The 21,519-nt window shown below is 42.7% G+C and overlaps 1 protein-coding gene and 1 long non-coding RNA gene across 5 annotated transcripts in view; both read right to left on the reverse strand.

Moving 5' to 3' along the window:
* The window catches only part of PAK1 (p21 (RAC1) activated kinase 1), a 197,457-nt gene extending 196,260 nt beyond the window's left edge, over nt 1-1,197 (reverse strand). The window contains exon 1 of the mRNA XM_033405790.2: nt 770-1,197. The gene's annotated coding sequence lies outside the window, so the exon portion shown is untranslated. The remainder of the gene's footprint in view (nt 1-769) is intronic.
* A 3,136-nt stretch (nt 1,198-4,333) lies between these two features.
* Nucleotides 4,334-21,519, reverse strand: part of LOC117196585 (uncharacterized) — a 90,325-nt gene continuing 73,139 nt past the window's right edge. For 2 of the 4 annotated variants that reach the window (XR_007478839.1, XR_007478838.1), the window contains 2 exons: nt 15,083-19,481; nt 4,334-5,043 (listed from right to left, as the gene is read on the reverse strand). This is a non-coding gene — a long non-coding RNA (uncharacterized LOC117196585). The remainder of the gene's footprint in view (nt 5,044-15,082; nt 19,482-21,519) is intronic. The other 2 variants (XR_004476831.2, XR_004476833.2) reach the window with 2 other exon arrangements.

A 21,519-nucleotide genomic window follows, 5' to 3' on the forward strand; every position in this document is an offset into this window, starting at 1 on the left:
CTTCCCTTCACCTTTCACAGTTCGGGGGGGCAGGGAGGGGAGCATAAGACAGTTACCCAAAGGGCTTAACAAACAACAAGCTCTTTGCTCCCAACACCCACAAACACCCAAAACTTCCCAAGTATTCTTCCAAAACACTCCCGGTAATGTTTGCTGTGAAAATATTCAATACAGTAAAGACTATAATAATCTCGTCTTTTGAAATGGAATAATGAACATAAAGTAACTCCAATTCTCCTTTCCCCGTTTAGTTTTTAACTCCACATGTTACAGAGTATTCCCGGGGTGGGGGAGGGGCAGCACAAGTCAAGCACTATCCACTCGTATTTTTCAAGGAGTTCAACTCTATAGGTGATTCCCCCCCACGGCCTGGACAGGGGTGATTTTTTCGTGCACAATGAATCTGACGCCGCCTTGCTAGGCTTTCCCGTCGCGGGCCAGGGTTAGGATCGGAGGACCACAAAGTTCGGGAGGGAGTCGCTCCCGGAACCGGACCTGTCGGATCTCCCGTCCCCTCCCCTGCCCCTGTCCTCCCCCGGGCCCCTCAGGGCCCCAGGCGTCCGAGACCGGCGGCTGCGCCGGTTAGTACACAGGGGGCCTTTGTTGGTCCGACAGAAGCGGCCAGCCTCGCAGGGGCCGCCCCCGCCTCGCCTCACCTGGCGCCCCCGTCCAACCGGCCCCACCGCGGAGAATGAATGGGCCCCAGCGCCCCACCCCGCGCCGCCCCAGCCCCACAGCCAGGGGTACCGGGCGGGAGGCCGGCTCTCACCTTCCGCGCACGTTCGGCTCGACTCGGCTCCTCCTCCTTCTCCTGCTCGGAGGCGGCGGCCGAGCCCGGGAGTGAGCGCGCGAGTGCACTAGGGGACGCTTCACTTTCTCCCTCCCGCCGCCGCCGCCGCCGCCGCCGCCGCCGCTGCTCTCTCGGCGCCTCCCCACCCCGCTCGCGCCGGGGAGTCCCTCAGGACCGGGCGGGGGTGGGAGGGTGGTCAGCGACCGTGGGGGGAGTCGGATAGGGGGGAGGCGGAGGGAGCTAGGCGACTCGGCTGAGGGGGGTGCGTGCTCCCAGGGTCAGAGATGTGAGGAGCTCGGGTGGCCTCTGGGGGAGGAGGTGGGGAGACAGAGAGTTCTTTGAGGGGCTCTCGCGAGCGCGGGGCTCCTTGAAAGAGGGGATAAGAGTCTGAGGGAAAGCTTCTGTGGAGTAGGACAGCAGAGCCAGGGAGGGAGGGGGCGGGTAGGCGCGACAGACGAGCAGAGGGGGAGGGGGGAACCGTGAGGGGACGTCTACGGTGCTGCCGACACCTTGGACTCTAGCTGCAGCTACAGCCGCTGCAGGGCCGCCTCCCCAACCTAAGCCGAGCTATTGTACGCCGGCCCCCGGGCCGACCGCCTCGCCCACCGGCCCCCGCCCTTTCCCCCGCGAGGCTTAGGCGCCGGCGTTGCCCGGCTCGGCCCGCCTCCCGCAGGTGGGAGGGGGCGGGGAGGGCTGGACAGACCTACGTGAGCGAGGCCAACCGGGGTGGAGGGTGGGGGGGGAGCAAGCTCCTCGAATGACGTCATCGGTGCATGACGCAAGAGGCTGGGGAATCACCCGGCCGCCGCGTGACGTCATTGCGCCCGCGTCTCACCTCGAGCCCAGCACAGTATACAGGGGCAGGCTCCTTGGACGCGGGAAGGCTTTGGGACGGTTTCTGGGGACGTTAGTGGTGTGTCGAAGAAGATGGCTCACCCCCCCGTCTTATGGTCCTCTTCAGGTTATAAAGCACCACGGCATCTGCTAGCTCTTTGCCAAGCGCTGAATTTGGAAACTACCCCATCTCCTGGGACCTCAGAGCCAGACATTTATACTGTTTCTTTTTTTTTGGAGGGGGTAAGGGGGTAAACAAATGATAATGGAGGTTTCAACTGCTGTTACAGACAGAAAAGAATGGGCTTCTTTTCCCGATTTTCTCCTACCTGAAGGCTACATTCAACGCAAACCTTTTTCCTGAGCTCGGGTTCTGTATTTCCCAGTGCCTCTTCTATTTTCCAATGCAGTGCTTCCATACCCCACTGTACCTCAAATTCCACATGACCCAAACTGAAACAACATTAGTGACGAAGGGTTTGGAATCAGATTGCTTTGCTTCAAATTCCAGCTATACAAATGTTAGTGACAGGACCTTAACATTTCTAAGCCACGATTTCTCTATACGAGTGTATCCTTAACTTGATCTCTTTAAGCCTCAGTTTTACCATAATAATAGCAAGTGCAATTTAGCATGTATTAAGCCCTTTGAAATGTTGGCTATTCCTACTACGTTTTTCCCCCAAGCTTGCAACTCACGTTACTTTCTGGTCTTAGAGAACGGACTGCCATCCAGCAGTCCACTGACCCAGAAACCTGAACATAGCCCCCCATTCTTCCTCTCTCAACACTCTTATCAAATTGGTCACCAAGTCCTAACTATTTCTCAAGTCCTTGCCCTTCTCTTCACTCACTACCATCACCTAGACAAATGGAGCAGCTTTCAGTCTCTCCAGATTCAACCCATTCCTACTGGTGACCAGAATGTCCTTTTAAAACCACAGATCTGATGTCTTCCCCTGTTTAAATACTCTGAAAGGGTTTTGTTGCTTTCAGGATAAACTCTAAACTCCTTAACTTGGCACTGTACCACCTTGGTGCTTACACCAGCCTTTCTAGCTTCATCTCACATGGTATATCTTTTGTTCCAGCCACACTGAAATGATACTTAATGTTCTTTGAACACACATTTCTTCATGTATCTAGCCCTTCTCTCTTTATCTCACTGGCCAACACCTATTCATTCTACAAAGCCCAGCTCAAATGTCCTTTTCATTTGTTCATTAAACTAATATTTCTTAAGCTTCCCTGACCCTTCACAATGCTGTAATCTTATAATACTTCCATGCCTTTAATGGCATGTAGCAGACAGCATAGTAACTTTCTTTGTGTATCTGATGCCCCGAGCTCCTTGAGAGCAAGTCATATTCCTATCCGTACTATCCATATCCCCAGTATCTAGAATAGTGCCTGACATATAGTAAGAATCAGTGTTATGAAAATGTATTTAATAAATGCTCACAAAGTACTTACCTTGTGCCAGATACTGTTCTAAGCACCCTCTCTTTTAAACCTCTAACAACCCTTTGAGATAGACTACTGTTATCCCCCCGTTTTATTGGTGAGGAAACTGAGGTACAGAGGGATTAAGTAACTTAACCCAAGATCATAACCCAGTAAATTAATTCTAATCTAAACTGTTTTTGCATGGTCTCGGTGGTGGGCAGAATAATGGCTCCCTAAAAATGTTCACATCCTAATCCCCAGAGCCTATGAATATATTACCTTAAACGACAAAAGGGATTTTGCAGGTGTGATTAAATTAAAGATCTTGAGATGAGGAGGTTATTCTGGATTGTCCAGGTGGATTCAGTGCAATCACAAGGATCCTTAAACGTGGGAAAAGTAGGCGGAAGAGTGAGGAAGAGGTAGATTAGACTACGTAAGAGGTCAGATGTGAGATGTGATTCAATGTGAGGAGCACTCCATCCACCTTTTGAAGACAGAGGAAGAGAGCTACCAACCAAGGAATAAAAACAACTCCAAAAGCTGGAAGAGGCAAGAAAACAGATTGTTCCTTGGAACCTCCAGCAAGGAACGGAGCCCTGCCAACACTGTGATTTTAGCCCAGTGATACTAATTTCAGACTTCCGGACCACAGAACTGTAAAATAATGAATGTTTGCTGTATTAGGCCACTACAGTTGTGATAGTTTGTTACAGCAGCAATAGGAAACTGACACAGTCTCAAGTCAAGGGTGACTGCTTATGATAACAAGTGGGAAGGGCTCCTTGTCAGAGGTGCCAGATTCTCAGTTGCATCCACCCAAATGTCTCCATCCCAGGCCTCATCCCACTCCCCACAGAAACGCTGACTTTAGCATAAGAGAACAGTCAAGGGGTCTCTGAAACCCCAACTATTACATTCTGGGCCTGATTTTCAGCACAATCTCCTCTCTAGCTGCAGGAAAAGAGGGTTTTAAAAAAACCTTCCATGTAGGTCTTCTGGATCTCATACATGTCCTGAATTGATAGGTGGATGACCTGAGCCTGAATTTCTCTTTCTTCAGGGCTTTTAAGATAGTTCCAGTCAATTCCATGAATTATAATTAACATTACTGCCATCCCATTCAAGTGCTAGAGCATGCATTCTCAATAATGACAATATCAACCTCCGAGGAAGTGAAAACTTGTTCTTAGCTGGGCAAAACGCATCTTAGATTTTATAATGGTTTGTGTCCTCCAAAGCTCAACCCTCTTCGACAAAATCTTATTCCTTAGTATTTCATTTCCCTGGCTAGGGATAATTTATTGAGTTATAATTGATATACAACATATTATTCATTTTAGGTGTACAACATAATGATTTAATACATGTATATATTATGAAATGATTGCCACCATAAGTTGTTAACATCCATCACCATATACAGTTACAATTTTTGTTTCTTGTGATGAGAATTTTTAAGACATACTCTCTTAGCAACTTTCAAATATGCAAAACAGTATGTTTAACTATAGTCACCATACTGTACATTACATTTCCCAGACTTATTTATAACTGGAAGGTTGTACCTTTTGATCACCTTCACCTCTTTTGCCCACCTCCCACCCAGAATACTTTAAATTAATTTAATTTTTCTCCCTAGGGGGACAATATTTTTTTAAATGGCTGAGAATCCCTGTGCTAGAGCTACTACATAGTCTGGTGTATTCCTTCCACTTGTACTTCCAGTCTTCCACAGGTGAAGAGTTTAGTCGTTGTGACTGCACAGCCTATCAGGGGTTATCACTGCTCAACTTATCATCAACAGCAGAGTCCTTGTTGCCATCTGATCAGTGAGTGATTCAGTTCCAGAATCCATCCTGAGGGTGTTCACTCTGAGGTCACTCCTGGTATCAGCTAACTAATTTAGATTTCCCAAAAAGCAGAGCCTAAGATAAATACTTGGGTTCACGTAGTTTATTTGGGAGGTGATCCTAGAAAACAGAAATGAGACAGGGGGAAGGGAAAACCAATGTAGAGTGTGTTATTGAGGGTCTCACTTCTGCCATAACCTCAGAGAAACATATAGAATGTCTCCCAGATTAGAACCATCTGAGAGGACTTCCCTGGTGGCTCAGCGGTTAGGAAACTGCCTGCCAATGCAGGCGACAGGGGTTCGAGCCCTGGTTCAGGAAGATCCCACATGCCGCAGAGCAACTAAGCCCGTGTGCCACAACTACTGAGCCTGTGCTCTAGAGCCCACGAGCCACAACTACTGAGCCCACGTGCCACAACTACTGAAGCCCGTGCACCTAGAGCCTGTGCTCCGCAACAAGAGAAGCCACGGCAATGAGAAGCCCACGCACCGCAACCAAGAGTAGCCCCTGCTCGCCGCAACTAGAGAAAGCCCATGCGTAGCAACAGAGACCCAACGCAGCCAAAAATAAATTAATTAGTTAATTAATTTTTTTTTAAAAAAAGAGGGCTTCCCTGGTGGCGCAGTGGTTGAGAGTCCGCCTGCCGATGCAGGGGACACGGGTTCGTGCCCCGGTCCGGGGCCGCAGAGCGGCTGGGCCCGTGAGCCATGGCCGCTGAGCCTGCACGTCCGGAGCCTGTGCTCCGCAATGGGAGAGGCCACAACAGTGAGAGGCCCGCATACCGCAAAAAAAAAGAACCATCTGAGAGATGAGAGCTTTTATCCACAGGCTTCCATCCCTATTTGAATGATGATTGCCCCCAGGGCTGTTGACTCCCAAGGACCTTGTGACTGCTTGCAGGGCTACAGGTATCAGAGAAGGTCCTAAGGCAGAATAAGGAAAGATGTAAAGTGTATACTTGAGGTGACACACTAGCACCATGAGGAGAGTTGGAACTGTTTTCCAAAATTTCAGCTGAAATTAGATGTGGGTTAAAGGAATGTGACAAGTACCAGAGATATCTGCCACAGACTAAGTGGGTTTCTTTTATAGTTTCACATTATAAAACCAACTTTGGTAGATAACACCAAACCTATGTTCCAAAATAATTGAACCAATTTACACTTCCACCAGCAATGAGAGTTCCAGCTGTTCCACATGCCCACCAGTACTTGGCATTATCAATCTTTATTATTTTAATCATTTGGTGGGTATGTAGTGATATCATATTATGTTTATCTGCATTCCTTTGATTACTAATCAGGTTGAAAACCTGTTCATAAGTTTGTTGGTCATTTGGATATCCTATTTTGTGAAGTGTCTGTTCAGATCTTTTGCTCAAGTTTTTAATATCAACTTTATTGGAGTATAAATTACATGTGATAAAAATACACCTATTTTAAGTGTTTAGCTTGATGATTTATGACAAATGTTTATTCCTTGTAACCACTACCATACCCATTCTGACCCAGAAAGTTCCCTTGTGCCCCTTTACTGTCAATCCCCTACCCCCTGCCCCCCCCTGGCAACCAATGATCTGCTATCACTGTAACTTAATTTTGCCTATTCTAGAATTTCATGTAAATGGAACCGTATGTACTTCTTTGTGTCTAGTTTCTTTCACTCAGCATAATGTTTTTGAGATCATCCATGTTGTTCATGTGTCAGTCGGTACTTCCTTTTTATTGCTGAGTAGTATTCCATTGTATGGATATACTACCACTAGTTTATCCATTTAACAGTTGATGGGCATTTCAAGTTTTTGGCTATTATGAATAAAGCTACTATGATCATTCATGTACAAGTCTTTATGTGGATATATATTTTCATTTCTTTTGGATATGAAATGAATGGGTTGTAGAATGAATGCATATTTAACTCTATAAGAGTTGCTAAATTGTCTTCCAAAATAGTTATACCACTCAGTGTCCTTTTCACATGTCCCCATCTTTCTTTGAGCACTTCCTTGCTTTTCGGCCCAAGATGTTCCAGGCTCTTCTTGCACTTTCTTTGACCCAGTCCTCAAATAAGACATGTCTCCAAAGAGTTCTTATTCCTTTCGTTGAAGAACAGTATTTACAAGCCAAGGTCTATGCACTAGCTGAGTTCATTACTGGGGAGAGTCACTGCTCCCAGGTGCTCTCGGTATATATAAGACTCCAAGCAGACTCACTCTCACTCTCCTTCTGGCCTTTGAAAAGCATGGCACCAGGAATTCTATAGCCACAAGGAAATGAATTCTGCCAACAACTTGAGGGAGTTTGGAAGCCTCTGATGATAATGTAAACTGTCAACACCATGTTTGTAGCCTTCTGAGACCCTGAGGAAAGGACCTGCCTAAGTCGTCCACAGACTTCTGACCCACAGAAACTAAGATGATAAATATGCGTTGTTTTAAGCCACAAAGTTTGTGGAAATTTACTGAGCAATAGAAAACTAATACAGGAGGGGTAGGAAAGAAAGCTCCACCAGTTAAAGGCACTCATGAAAGTTTGGGAAGGCAGAAGTGAGGCAGAGGTCATCTTGCTGCCTTGGCTACTGCTGCTGGAAAGAACAGTTATGGAGACTTTGGGTTTTTCTGTAACAGTATCTCACTGGCTACTCACTAACTTTGCGCTTATCTCGAGGTAGTTGTTGTCGCAGCAGCAGCAGCATCCTGACCCCTCAGTTGTATATTCTTGAAAATCAGTAGTTCCATTGGTGGGCTTCTGATCCCCTTGCTCCCTAATTGTACAAAAGGTGGCAGTTCCACTGGCAAGTCAGTTTGGCAGTGTTGTTCTGAGAGTTATTCCTGAAGGTCCAGCCTATAACTTAGTCCTCCTAAATTTGCAACAACTTTAAAAATACCTCATTTTTCTTTAAACCGTTTTCTACTAACAATAGCTTGGGCGCTTTTTGTTTCCTGCATCTAAAGCTTACTGATATACCCATCTTTGCTTGAGCTAGTTTAAAAGGCTTCCTGTTCCCTGTAGCCAAGTGATCCCAATCTAAGATACTAATGAGGCCACTAAAATTGATGGTTGCAACAAGCAGGGGAGGGGAACTGAGGAGTTCAGTGAGGCAGGGCTAGGGCTAATTCATTCAACCAACACATCTCATCCCCTGCTCTTTGTTGGGGCCTGGAAATAAAGAGATGGGTCATGAATACCCTTGCCCTCAAAGAGCACAAAATCTAGTGGGGAGACAAACACATATATGAATAAGTCATAGTACAACATGTTATGACTTGTAAAGGAATTAGTTAAATGTAGTGAGAGCCCAGAGAAGACAACAATAATTCTGCCTCCCCAGGGGTATTGAGATGGCCTTTGAGCTGGGTCTCATAGGATGAGTGAGTCTAAAAAGAAGGAAGAGAAAAAAGACCCACTACCCACAAGCCTTGCTGAACCCAGAGTAAGTCAGTCACTTTCAATTCATCATTCCATTTAACCTTCACAACATCCCCATATATAGGTATTATTGTCTCTTTTTAATAAATAAGCTGGGCCCCAAAGAGGTTAATAATTTGACAGTGTCACACAACTGAATATAATAGGAAACAGTCCATAGGATCTACTGTAGAAAATGGATAAAAATACAGCATAAAATATTTATTTCAGGGTATGAAATCATTTGAAGAATCATTGGGAATGCTAAAGAGAAAGACTCCAGGCTGAGCTTTCAGGAGTGACTCCCAAGTCCTACTGGTGGGAGCCACCAACGGAGCTGTTGCCCTCCCACAGAAGCCTCTCTTAAGGCTGCTGGCTCCAGAACCGTGCCATCTCCTGCAGTTCATACCAGCACAAATGGTTACCTTGTGTCCTGCCTCTCTCCCCACTTAACTCAGTTCCAAACTCAAGTCTTGCTAGGATACATCTTATTTGTGAATCCTAGTTGGAAACAAGTCTAGGAAATGTGATTTGGTTTTCCAGCCTCCAGTACAGGAAGACATACCAGAAGGCAGCTGCATGGGATGTTGAATAAATCTATCCATAATTTCTGCCACATTTAGTTTGATAGGCTTAAGAATATTGATTCAAAAAAACAGTAAAATGGGGACTTCCCTGGTGGTCCAGTGGTTAAGACTTCACACTCCCAGTGCAGGGGGCCTGGGTTCGATCCCTGGTCAGGGAACTAGATCCCACATGCCGCAACTAAGAGCCCACATGCCGCAACAAAAGATCCCGTGTGCCACAACTAAGACCCGGTGCAACCAAATAAATATATATATATATATATATTTTTTAAAACACTAAAATGATTAATAATGCCAATCATGTGGACACTCTTATATACTACCGGTGGAAGTGTAAACTGACATACACTTATTGGAAGTTACTTTGAAAGCATCTAATAATATTTAAAGCATGTATCTACTATGGCCCAGCAACAGCACTTTTAGGATTCTATCCTACCAAGGGAAAAAAAAATAGGAGAAATACATGAAGTTTAAGAATGCTTACTGCAGTACTGTGACTACATAAATCTGGAAACAACCTAATATCCATCAATAGGTGACTAATTAATCGAATGATACATCCATACAGCAGAATACTATACAGGCATTAAACAGAATTAAATGCATCTGTATGTACTGCCCTAAAAAGATGTCCTTTATTGTTGTTGAGTGCAAAAAAACAAGCTGTAAGAAATTTGTATAATATAATCTCATTTTTTGTTTTTTAAAATGAAGGTAAATGATATATCAGTATAAGTATAGGAAAAATTGCTAGTAGTGCTTACTCTTGGGAATTGGAAAGGGGACGGTAGGGGGACTGGACTTCTACACACTTTATATAATTTTTTAAAGCTGAGGATTATAGGTAAGATTTGCTTTTCTTGGTTTAATTTTCAGTATTTTTCTTATATATATATGTGGGGTGTGTGTTGTGTGTCTTTGAAACTTTTTTCAAAGGATAATCTAATACATTTTAAAATTTTTTAATTGAAGTATAGTTGACATAATATTATGTTAGTTTCAGGTATACTACATAGTGATCTGACAATCAAATACATTACAAAATGATCACCATGACAAGGCCAGTAACCACCTGTCACCATACAAATTATTACAGTATTATTGACTATATTCCCTATGCTGTATATTACATCCCAATGAGCTATTTATTTAATAACTGGAAGTTTGTATCTCTTAATCCTCTATCACTTATTTCGCCCCACTTCCCCACTTCTGACAACCACCAGTTTGCTCTCTGTATCTGTAAGTCTGTTCCTGTTTTTTTTTTTTGTTTGTTTTGTGTTTTGAGATTCCACATATAAGTGCAATTATACAGTATTTGTCTTCCTCTGTCTGACTTATTTTGCTTAATTTAATACCCTCTAGGTCCATTCATGTTGTTGCAAATGGCAAGATTCCATTTTTTTTATGGTTGAGTAATATTTCATTGTGTATATATACCACATCTTCTTTATCCATTCAGCTATCAATGGACATTTAGGCTACTTCCTAGAAATAAAAATAAAATCTGAAAGGTGTGGTTCTCCAGATGGTTCTCCTGATTCTCCAGGTAGGTAGAAAGATCCATGCTGAGACCCAAATCTGCAGGGTCAGTAAGAGTTAATCTAGCTTGACTCTGCCCTGCTGGGTAGAGGAACAAGTCGGGGGTGATATGCATTTGGGAATTGAGTGAACATCTGCAAGTCCGTGGAGGGGAAGGTGTGCCCAGGTCCTTATGTCTCCATAGAGATGAGTCTGCCATGAGGGCCTAGGCATGGTAATAGGCCCTAGGGTTATGAAGATAAGTAATATAATCCTTGTTCTCAAAATGTTTACTGCCCAAAGAACAATAATACCAATGAAAATTTATATCTGAAATCATAATTTTTACATAGATCTGTATAGCCCTTAACAATTTACAAAACACTTTTCTTCTCCCTTGATTCTCTCAACAGCCCTGTGAAGGAGCCATGGCAAGAGTCATGTCCCCATTTCACAGATGAGGAAACCGAGGCCCAGAAGAGAAAGTGACTCATTCAAAGTGCATATACCAACTGCATTTTACCAACTGCTTTTATAACCATTAATTAGTTCACTAGGGACAAAGCCAGGCCTAAGAGAAGGGCATGGGGAGAGTGGTACTGGGCTCCAGTACTGTGTGTAGTGTGTTCCTGTGATGCAGCCCATTCAGCTGCTTGATCCAAGAATTCCATCCAACTCAACAACATGTACGGGGCCCGTTATGCTCTGTTCCAAAGGACAAGGCTGTTCAGCCATCAGTATGAGAACAAAAGGATCTCTACCTTGCTCTGTCCTCTGACTGTTAGTCCTACAGTCCTGTGTTATTTTGCATTTTCTGACTTTGCACTAGTGTTCACATTGTTGTATTCAAGTGTTTTGTTTTGCTTCTCACTAGAATATTAATCCCCATAATGGTAAGCATGCTTAATTATTTGGTGTCTTCTAAGACTGTGTCTCTCTCTTTTGTTACTTTTTTCAGCTGCCACCTTCAGTAAAACTACAATTTATACATGTAATGGAAACAAGTTTTATAAAACAGTACTTATCCTTAATCTGAGCAATGTACCCTGATATTTTGTATTGTATTCTATCGAATTTCACTTTTTACTAGTCTCTTAAATATAATCCAGGGTTGGATTCCGGAACAGAAAAAACATTAGTGAAAAACAGGTGCAAGCCAAGTAAAATCTATAGTTTAGTTAATAATATTGTACCAATGTTAATCTCTCAGTTTTGGTAAATGTGCCATGGTTATGTAAGATGTCAACATTTTAGGGGAAGCTGGGTGAAAATATGTAGAAACTTTCTGAAGTATCTTTGCAACTTATCTGTAGATCTGAAGTTACTCCAAAAGAAAAAGTTTATTAAAAAAAAATACCAAATGTGTGGGGTAGGAGGTGGTGAAACAGGTGAAGGGGGTCAAAAGGTACAAACTTCCAATTATAGAATAAATTAAGTCGTGAGGTATAATATACAGCCTGATGACTGTGGTTAATAACACTGTATTGTATATTTGAAAGTTGATGAGAGAGTAAATCTTAGAAGTCCTCAATACAAGAAAAAAAATGTATAACTACATATGGGGATGGATGTTAACTAGACTTATTGTGGTGATCATTTCACAACATATACAAATACTACAACATATACAAATACATTTCACACCATATACAAATATCATTATACATGTATCATTTCACAGCATATACAAATACATTGTGTTGTATACCTGAAACTAATATAATGTTATATGTCAATTATACCATAATAATAAATGAATAAATAACTTACATAACATGAAAAATAAAAAGTTCTAGCTTGACAATTTAAACTGATTTCATGACCCACTAATGGGTTGCAATTCACACTTTGAATGTTGTAGGTGTTTGCTATCATTTTATTTATTTATTTACTCTCTTTTTTTAAAGATAGATTTTATTCATTTTATTTGTTTATTTTTGGCTGCATTGGGTCTTCGTTGCTGCACGTGGGCTTTCTCTAGTTGCAGCAAGTGGGGGCTACTCTTCATTGTGGTGTGTGGGCTTATTGCAGTGGCTTCTCTTGTTGTGGAGCACGGGTTCCAGGCGGGCGGGCTCAGTAGTTGTGGCTCATGGGCTCTAGAGCACAGGCTCAGTAGTTGTGGGGCCCGGGCTTAGTTGCTCTGTGGCATGTGGGATCTTACAGGACCAGGGCTCGAACCCGTGTCCCCTGCATTGGCAGGCAGATTCTTAACAACTGCACCACCAGGGAAGCCCTTGCTATCATTTTAAATAATGCTGGGGGGAATAGTTGTGGTGATCTATGAAAGCCCATGATCGTTCTTTCTCTGACTCTCATCTCTCCCACAGCTGACCTCTCTCCCAGTCCTTGGCCTTGTCTATCTTGTCTTATGCTCATTTTTGTCTATATGGCCTATCTTTGAAGGGGTCTCCTTGCCTGACTCATCTGTGGGCCTTCAAAGGGATACATGATATATATTTGTTAAATAAATGTCTGAAGGAATAGCTGTGTTTCAACACCCTTGCTTGGGAATTTTTCTGCCTCTTCAAATTGTAGGAAATTTTTGTGTATACATAGAAATCTAGTATAAAATCTTTTCTGAAAGCTTTATGTGAAACAAAGATTTCCAAACCTGGCTGAAAGCTTTTTCTGACAAACAACTTCATGACTTTGGGACTTCCTTTTTTTTTTTTTTTTAAATTGGGGCATAGTTGTTTTGCAGTGGTGTGTTACTTTCTGCTGTACAGTGAAGTGAATCAGTTATATGTATATATATATCCACTCTTTTTTGGATTTCCTTCCCATTTAGGTCACCACAGAGCATTGAGTAGAGTTCCCTGTGTTATACAGCAGGTTCTCATTAGTTATCTATTTTATACATATTAGTGTATGTATGTCAATCCTAATCTCTCAATTCATCTCACCTCCTCGTTCCTCCCTTGGTGTCCATATGTTTGTTCTCTACGTCTCTGTCTCTGTTTCTACCTTGCAAACAGGTTCATCTGTACCACTTTTCTATGTTCCACATATGGAACTTTCAATAACAAAGGAAGAACAGCTCCTCTGAAAAAGGTTTTAAAGTTTTTTAAACTTTTATTATTATTTTATTTCACAAGTGACACGCATTCACTACTGGAAAAAAAAATAATAAAAATGGATGAAGGGCTTCCATGGTGGCACAGTGGTTGAGAGCCCGCCTGCCAATGCAGGGGACGTGGGTTTGAGCCCTGGTCTGGGAAGATCCCACATGCCACGGAGCAGCTGGGCCCATGCGCCACAGCTGCTGAGCCTGCGCTCTGGAGCCTGCGAGCTACAACTACTGAGCCCACGTGCCACAACTACGGAAGCCCGCGTGCCTAGAGCCCATGCTCTGCAACAAGAGAAGCCACCGCAATGAGAAGCCCGCGCACCACAATGAAGAGTAGCTCCCACTTGCTGCAACTAGAGAAAGCCCGCGAGCAGCAATGAAGACCCAGTGCAGCCAAAAATAAATAAGTAAAATAAATAAATTTATTTTTTTAAAAAATGATGAAAATTAAAAATGAAATTCTATAAGGTCACCTATAATCCCACCATAAATAGCTATTATTAACATTTTAGTGTATAACCCCTTTTATATCATATACATGTAAACACATATACTTTTTTTTTTTTTTTTTTGCGGTAAGTGGGCCTCTCACTGTTGTGGCCTCTCCCGTTGCTCCGGACGCACAGGCTCAGCAGCCATGGCTCACGGGCTTAGCCACTCCGTGGCATGTGGGATCTTCCCGGACCGGGGCACGAACCTGTGTCCCCTGCATCGGCAGGCGGACTCTCAACCACTGCGCCACCAGGGAAGCCCAAACACACATACTTTTAAAATAAATGGTGATATTATTCATACAATTTTAGAGGTATCTTTGCTCAGGCTGTTCCCTCATCTCGGAATGCATTTCCTGCTTTCTGTTCTTCATCTGAATATTTCCTGCTCATCTTTCTAGACTCAACACATGCTAACACCTCTGGGAAGACTTTTCTCGCCCTCTCTTCTTTCTTCTACCCTAGATGGATTAGGTACTACCTCTTAGGTTTTCCAATGAATCTTTAGTTCTTTCTTTTTAATTAATTAATTTATTTTTGTCTGTGTTGGGTCTTCATTGTGCACAGGCTTTCTCTAGTTGCAGTGAGCGGGGGCTACTCTTGGGTGCCATGCGCAGGCTTCTCATTGCGGTGGCTTCTCTTGTTGCGGAGCACGGGCTCTAGTCTCGTGAGCTTCAGTAGTTGTGGCACGCGGGCTCAGTAGTTGTGGCTTGTGGGCTCTAGAACGCAGGCTCAATAGTTGTGGCGCACGGGCTTAGTTGCTCCATGGCATGTGGGATCTTCCCGGACCAGGGCTCGAACTCATGTCCCCTGCATTGGCAAGCGGATTCTTAACCACTGCGCCACCAGGGAAGTCCCTTTAGTTATTTCTTTATTACATTTTGTATCTTAATTCATTGTTTACATGTCTGCCTGTCCCAAGAGTCAGGGAGCTCCTCAATGGCAAGGATAATGGCCAGAGTAGGTTTTGTTGAATGGTGTGTGGATGGATGAAGGGATGGAAAAATGGGCGGCCAAATGAATGATGCACAGAAAGAGACACATGCATGACTTTTCATCTGCTAAGGAGAGCATCCTTACCTTTTTGGCCCTTTAGCCTCAGTCTCAGCTACGTTGCCATGGAAGAGTCATTGGTAGAGGGAATATGGATGATGCCATCATCTTATTACTGGGGCTATAAAGACAACTCGAGTGCTTGTCACCTCCACAAGGAAATCTTCCAAATCCCATCAAAGTTTTGTGCGAAGTCCCGGACTCTGGCCCTTCATTCACTGGAGAGGCAGCAGACCTGCTCAGCCATCCTGAAAACTAAGCATCAGGAGACCCAACTTTCAGTCTCAATTATGTGATAAACTTGCTATGCATGGCCTTGGACATGCTGCTCCCCTGCCACAGGCCTCAGTTTTCTCACTTTACAATAAGAGGAGTAGACTGAGTGGTCTCTAATTCTCCTTTCAGCACTCACTTTCTATGGTCTTATAATTTACTCACTGTTGATCTCACTCAGAGAAGAGACAGGATAGAGAGCATTGCCCACCTTACCTAAACTGTGCTCACTGCCACTATCTCACCAGATTCCCTTGGGCAAATCTCTACTTCCCAGGGCCCCAGTTTCCTCATCTGGAATGGGAAGATTGAGCCAGATTTTACACACTGAATTTATGCCCAGGGTGACTATAAATGCAACTTATGCAAGTCCCCTAATACAAAGAGAATATTCCATTTAAAGATGAACATTCAGAGTCTCTGAAAATATAGTAAGATTGCATTAGTTGATGTTCTCTGCTAAATGTATTCTCAGAGGCCACCATGTTGAGCTGAAATAAATGTTTTAGCTTTTACAAAAATCACTCTGATTTTGGGCAAAGCAGTTCCCAAACTCATTGCAGAGTCAGATCACACTGATTTTCAGAGCTTCCAAAAAATAAGAAAATGGCTAACATCAATACTGCAACTGCTGCTAAATTCTCAGTTGCTTCAGAACTTTTCACCTTTTATTCATAAAATGACAAAATTTAGAGTCATCTAAAGGTTGGAGTTCACTATCAATATTATTATAATATCAAGCTTAGACCTACTTTTCCATTAGAAAATACCATAGTTATTACATTAATTATAATAGAAATTATTAGCCATCAATATGAAATTTCAGTAATGAGCAAAAATTTGGAGAAGCATTTTTCCCCATATAGTAAAGGGTTAATATATACATATAAAGAACAGGAAAAAGAAAGGAACTCTTAACAACATATGAAAAGTTGCTCAATATCATTAGCCATTATGGAAATGCAAGTTAAAACCATGATAAAATACAATATACTTTTTAGAATGTAAAATATTAAAAAGACTTACCAAACCATGTGTTGGCGAGAATTTAGAAGAGTGGTGATGTATACTAGGTTAGAAAACAGTTTCTTAAAAAACAGTTTGGAAGTGTCTTAAAAAGTTAAAGGTATACCTACCAAATGATGTAATAATTCTAATCTTAGATACTTACTAAAGAGAAAACATATGAAAGCTATATCCATAGAAGTTCTCTTACATGAATATTCATAGTAGTTTTATTTGTAATAGCCAAACACTGGAGATAAACTTTTGGTGGTGATGGGTATCTTGGTTGGAGCAATGGCTCCACGTGTGTATATGTATATCAAAACTTATGAAATTGTACCAATGTTCATCAACAAGTGAATGGATAAACAAATTGAGGTATATTCATACAATGGAATACTACCCAGCAATAAAAAAGAATGAACAAGTTATGAATCTCAACAAATTATGCTGAGTGAAAGAAGCCACATAAAAAAAGAATATATAGCATATGATTCCATTGCTAAAATATTCTAGAAAATGTGAACAAATCTATAGTGACAGAAAGGAGATCAGTTGTTGTCTGGGTTTGGGAGAAAGAGTGGGAGGGAGATCACAAAGGGCACCAAAAACTCTGGGGGTGACGGATATGTTTATGATCCTGATTGTGACAATGGCTTATTAAAACTAAACTAGGGCTTCCCTGGGGGTACAGTGGTTCAGAATCTGCCTGCCAATGCAGGGGACACGGGTTCGAGCCCTGGTCTGGGAAGATCCCACATGCCACGGAGCAACTAAGCCTGTGCACAGCTACTGTGCTCTAGAACCCGCGAGCCACAACTACTGAAGCCCACGCACCTAGAGCCCGTGCTCCACAAGAGAAGCCACCGCAATGAGAAGTCCACACACCGCAGTGAAGAGTAGTCCCACTCACCACAACTAGAGAAAGCCTGTGTGCAGCAAGGAAGGTCCAACGCAGCCAAAAATAAAATAAATTAGAAAAAACAAAAAAAACCTAAAGTTTATTTTATTATTAACCCTAGTTTAAAAACAAAAGACAAAGGGAATAAGACTCAACCATTCTCAGTGATTATTTGTGAGGAAAATACAATACGGTATTTTACATGTTTTTGTGGAGGGCCTGCTCTATGGGGAAACTCACACATTGACTTATGAACCAGGAGTATTCATCAAACCAGCCAGAAGTGGGAATGTTAATTTATGTGAGCTGATATGGTCCTGAGTTCATACTGCTCCCTAAAACATTGAGTTGATATGTGCTGCCACCACACACACACACACACACACACACACCACTGAACTTTCTGGCATTTGGGGCTTTTACAGACAGAACAGACACATCCTCGTTGATGTATCTTGCCCTCTTGACTTTTTCTTGCACTCGCCTTGCAAATCCACTATCCTGCATCAGCCAGCACTTCCATTCTCTGCTTCTACACCTGGCTCTGAGAGTGACTGGAAGGTCTTTGAATGCACATGTGTAAGATAAGTGAGTCTGACCATGAGTGAGTGAAAGAACTTTGTTCACTTGGAAAAGTTGTAATCACTTCATAAAAGTGAACACAGATTCTTATAGCAAAGATGAATGTATGTAACTCAGTTCAGTTGGGGACCCTCCTCTGCTGAAAGGTTGAGATAAAATTGGCTTAAACTCCTCTTCTCTCCAACTCCTTATCCTGTGAAAATCCAAAGCCCTCTTCAAGATTTCAGTTTCTTCCCAGTGATCTTCTGTTATCATAACCACCTGGCCTCTAGGCTCCTGGCTCCACACCTCTTCCACTGTTCTGCAGTGCATGGATCCAGACTCAATCCTATTCTGTTTCAACCCCAACTATTCTGACGTCATCTGTTGTGCTGCAATTTCAATTCTGACACTAAGCAACCAGAGTTATTGTCAGACTCCACAGCTGTAAGGGCACAGTCTCCAACAAGACTGCCCCCACTCCAGACACCAGGAGCAAGTAGGGGCCCAGGCCACCCATACTCCCAACCAACTGGCTACAAATCCAGAGGGTTCCTCCAACCCCGCTCAGGTTCTATAATGCAGCAGAATGACACAAAACTGAGGATAGCACTATACTTACAATTAGAGTTTTAAAGGATACAAATCAGACCAGCCAAATGAAGAGACACATAGGGCAAGGTCTGGAAGGTCCTGAACACAGAGCTTCTGTGCCCTCTCCCCATGGGACGAGGGCACCTCATCTTCCCAACATGAGTTCACCAACAAGGAACCTCCACTGAGCTTTGCTGTCCAAAGGTTTATTGGAGTTTCACTGATTAAATCATGGACCATGCACTTGAACTCAATCCTTCTTCCCTCCCTGGAGGTTGGGCTGGCTCAAAGTCCCAACCTTCTAATCAGTGGTTGGTCTTTCTGGTGACCAGTCTCAATCTTGAAGCTATGCAGGGTCCCACCATGAGTGCCCTCATTAGCATAAACTCAGGAGTGATCCAAGGGACTCATGAATAATAAAGACACTTTAGTCACTCAGGAAATTCCAAGGGTTCTAGAAGCTCCATGCCAGGAACTCTGCAAATTATTTTTGGAACTTCTACATGACTTGAGCAGGGCTGACCCCAGCCTATTCCAGTGATCCAAACAAGTGACGAAACCCACATAATCCGTACATTCCATCTCCCCGGCCAGACTGCTACTCAGGGATAGACTTGAGAGAACTCTTGGTGAGTGAAGGACTCTTACCCCTGGGGTCACTGAGCTGGTAGAAAGGTCAGCCTAGCATTGCTAGTGCCCATCTTTGCCAGCACAAGTGAAGAGTCTGCTTGAGAGTGAATCAAGACAAAGGAAAACAAAATCAAGAGATGGAGAGAAAACGCAGATATGGATGACAAAGTTTGACTTCCTGAATCCAACCATGTCTAACTAGATATCTGGGTTTTCCCTTAAGCCACATTGAGTTAAATTTCTGTCATTTGCAATTGCAAGAGTGTTGACCAATACCTTCTTTCTTCCCCCTCCTTTTCACAAGCAATAAACCATGTTCCTCTCTTTGTTTCATGCAAAACAGCTTCCCCTTGTCTGAGCTGGGCATCTGCTGACATCTGTGTCTGCAGGGCATTTCAAAGAGTTTTCATAAAGACAGTTTCCTCCATGTGAGATACATTGGTGTCATCCATTTTTTTCACTCTGTAACAAAAATATTTATACAATCAAAACCGTACTGTTTGTATAGTTTCTTATCTGCTTTTTTCAATTTTCAGTCAACAAATATTTACATAAAAACTATATACTAGTCATATATTAAGCAACTAACACTCTATGTTGAGAATTTTCCCACATCATTAAAAAGATTTTGTAAATGTAATTTATTATTAACCAGCACAGAATATACAAGCACATAGACAGGTTTCTTTTTTAAGATTTTCATTTTTTTAGAGCAGTTTTAGGTTCACAGCAAAATTGAGGGAAAAGTACAGAGATTTCCCATATAACCCCTATTCCCTTATAGATAGTTTTTAAACTGAACATTTATTGTAGAATATTTAGCTTGTTTCCAAGTTTTATGAATAATGATAGACACATAACACCATTTAAATCTCTCACCATTTCCTTAGAATAGATTCCCAGAAGTAGAATTTCCATAAGAACTTCATTTTTTACCTCCCAAAAATGCAGAAAAAATTTACTAATCTCTGTTGTTGTAAAGCGTCTATCCCCTCTGACCCCACCTTGCCTGGAGAGATCTGGCCTAAAATACCTTCAGGTAGTACAAGAATCACGTTCCTTGAGAGCTTCCTGTTTCCTCTGAGTGCCCCTCCTCAGCTGTCCTTAAAGGGCTGGGGACTGACCAGGCAGCAGGCAGTCTGTCAACCTGGCAGACCTCTGGAGGCATAGTACATATAACTGCTTTAGGAATTGCTGAAAAAAATGGCATTCAGGGCAAGCCTGAAAGGGAGCTAGATGCCAAGACAAGAAAGTCAGCACTAACCATGACCCCATTTCCATTCTTAAGTCTCTTTTTCCCTACTTTATTTTCCTTAAGAAACATATGTGATTTATAATGGAAAATTTTAATTTATTGGTAAAAACAACAACAAAATGAGTTTCTCAAATTCAGTGTGGGACTGGAGATAATCTTCTGGTTCCTGGAAAAGCAGTTGTGAGCTATCTAGCTTGGCAATGCTTCCTACAAATCACTGGCTGACTCAGAAAAATACATGTGCACTTTAGTCACACGAAGGATAGGGTGATTCCCTCTGGGACCACCACAAAGGGGAATTGATGACTGTCTTCCAGACCTGAAAGAGGATTCCAAATTGCAATGTGTGAAAATAAGGGGTGGGTCTAAGAACTGTCAGTGGGAGCCTCCAAAACAAAGATTTTTGACTCATTGCAAGAACCTTCTAAGAGGCAGAGTAGCCCAAAGATAAAACCAGCTGCTCCAGGAGGTGATGACCTCCCCATCCTGTGAAGTGCTAAAGCACAGACTGGAGGCCAGTTGTCCTGGGTGGTGTGGCAGGGATCCAACTGCAAGGCAGGACAGTGGTTTTCAATCTTTTTGGTCTCTGGACTCCTTTACACTCTTAAGAATTACTGAGGATCCAAGGAACATTGTTTATATAGGTTCTATCTATCAACATTTACCATATTAGAAATTAAAACTGAGAAAAATTTAAATACTTACTAATTTATTTTAAAATAACATTAGTAATTCCTTTCTACATTAACATAAAGAAAAGGTTTTACAGAGAATAACTATATTTACTCAAACAAAAAAAATCTAGCAAGAAGAGTAGCATTGGGGCTTCCCTAGTGGCGCAGTGGTTGAGAGTCTGCCTGCCGATGCAGGGGACACGGGTTCGTGCCCCGGTCCAGGAAGATCCCACATGCCGCGGAGAGGCTGGGCCCGTGAGCCATGGATGCTGAGCCTGCGCGTCCGGAGCCTGTGCTCCGCAACGGGGGAAAAAAAAAAAAAAAAAAAAGAAGAGTAGCATTTTTTTAAAAATCTTTTTACTATCTAGATCAATGGAACACAACTGGATGATTATATCTGCTTCTACATTTAATCTGTTGCAATATGTTCTTCAAGGTTGGTTGCAATGTGGAATCTGAAACCATATCAAGGAACTGTGACAGAGATCATAGAGCCTTGTGCCCAAAGAGATCACAACTGAACAATAATAAGGGAAAACACTTATTGAGCGCTTACCATTATCCAGGTTAT

Source organism: Orcinus orca, chromosome 8, assembly GCF_937001465.1.
Source record: "Orcinus orca chromosome 8, mOrcOrc1.1, whole genome shotgun sequence".
Classification (NCBI taxonomy): Eukaryota; Metazoa; Chordata; class Mammalia; order Artiodactyla; family Delphinidae; genus Orcinus; species Orcinus orca.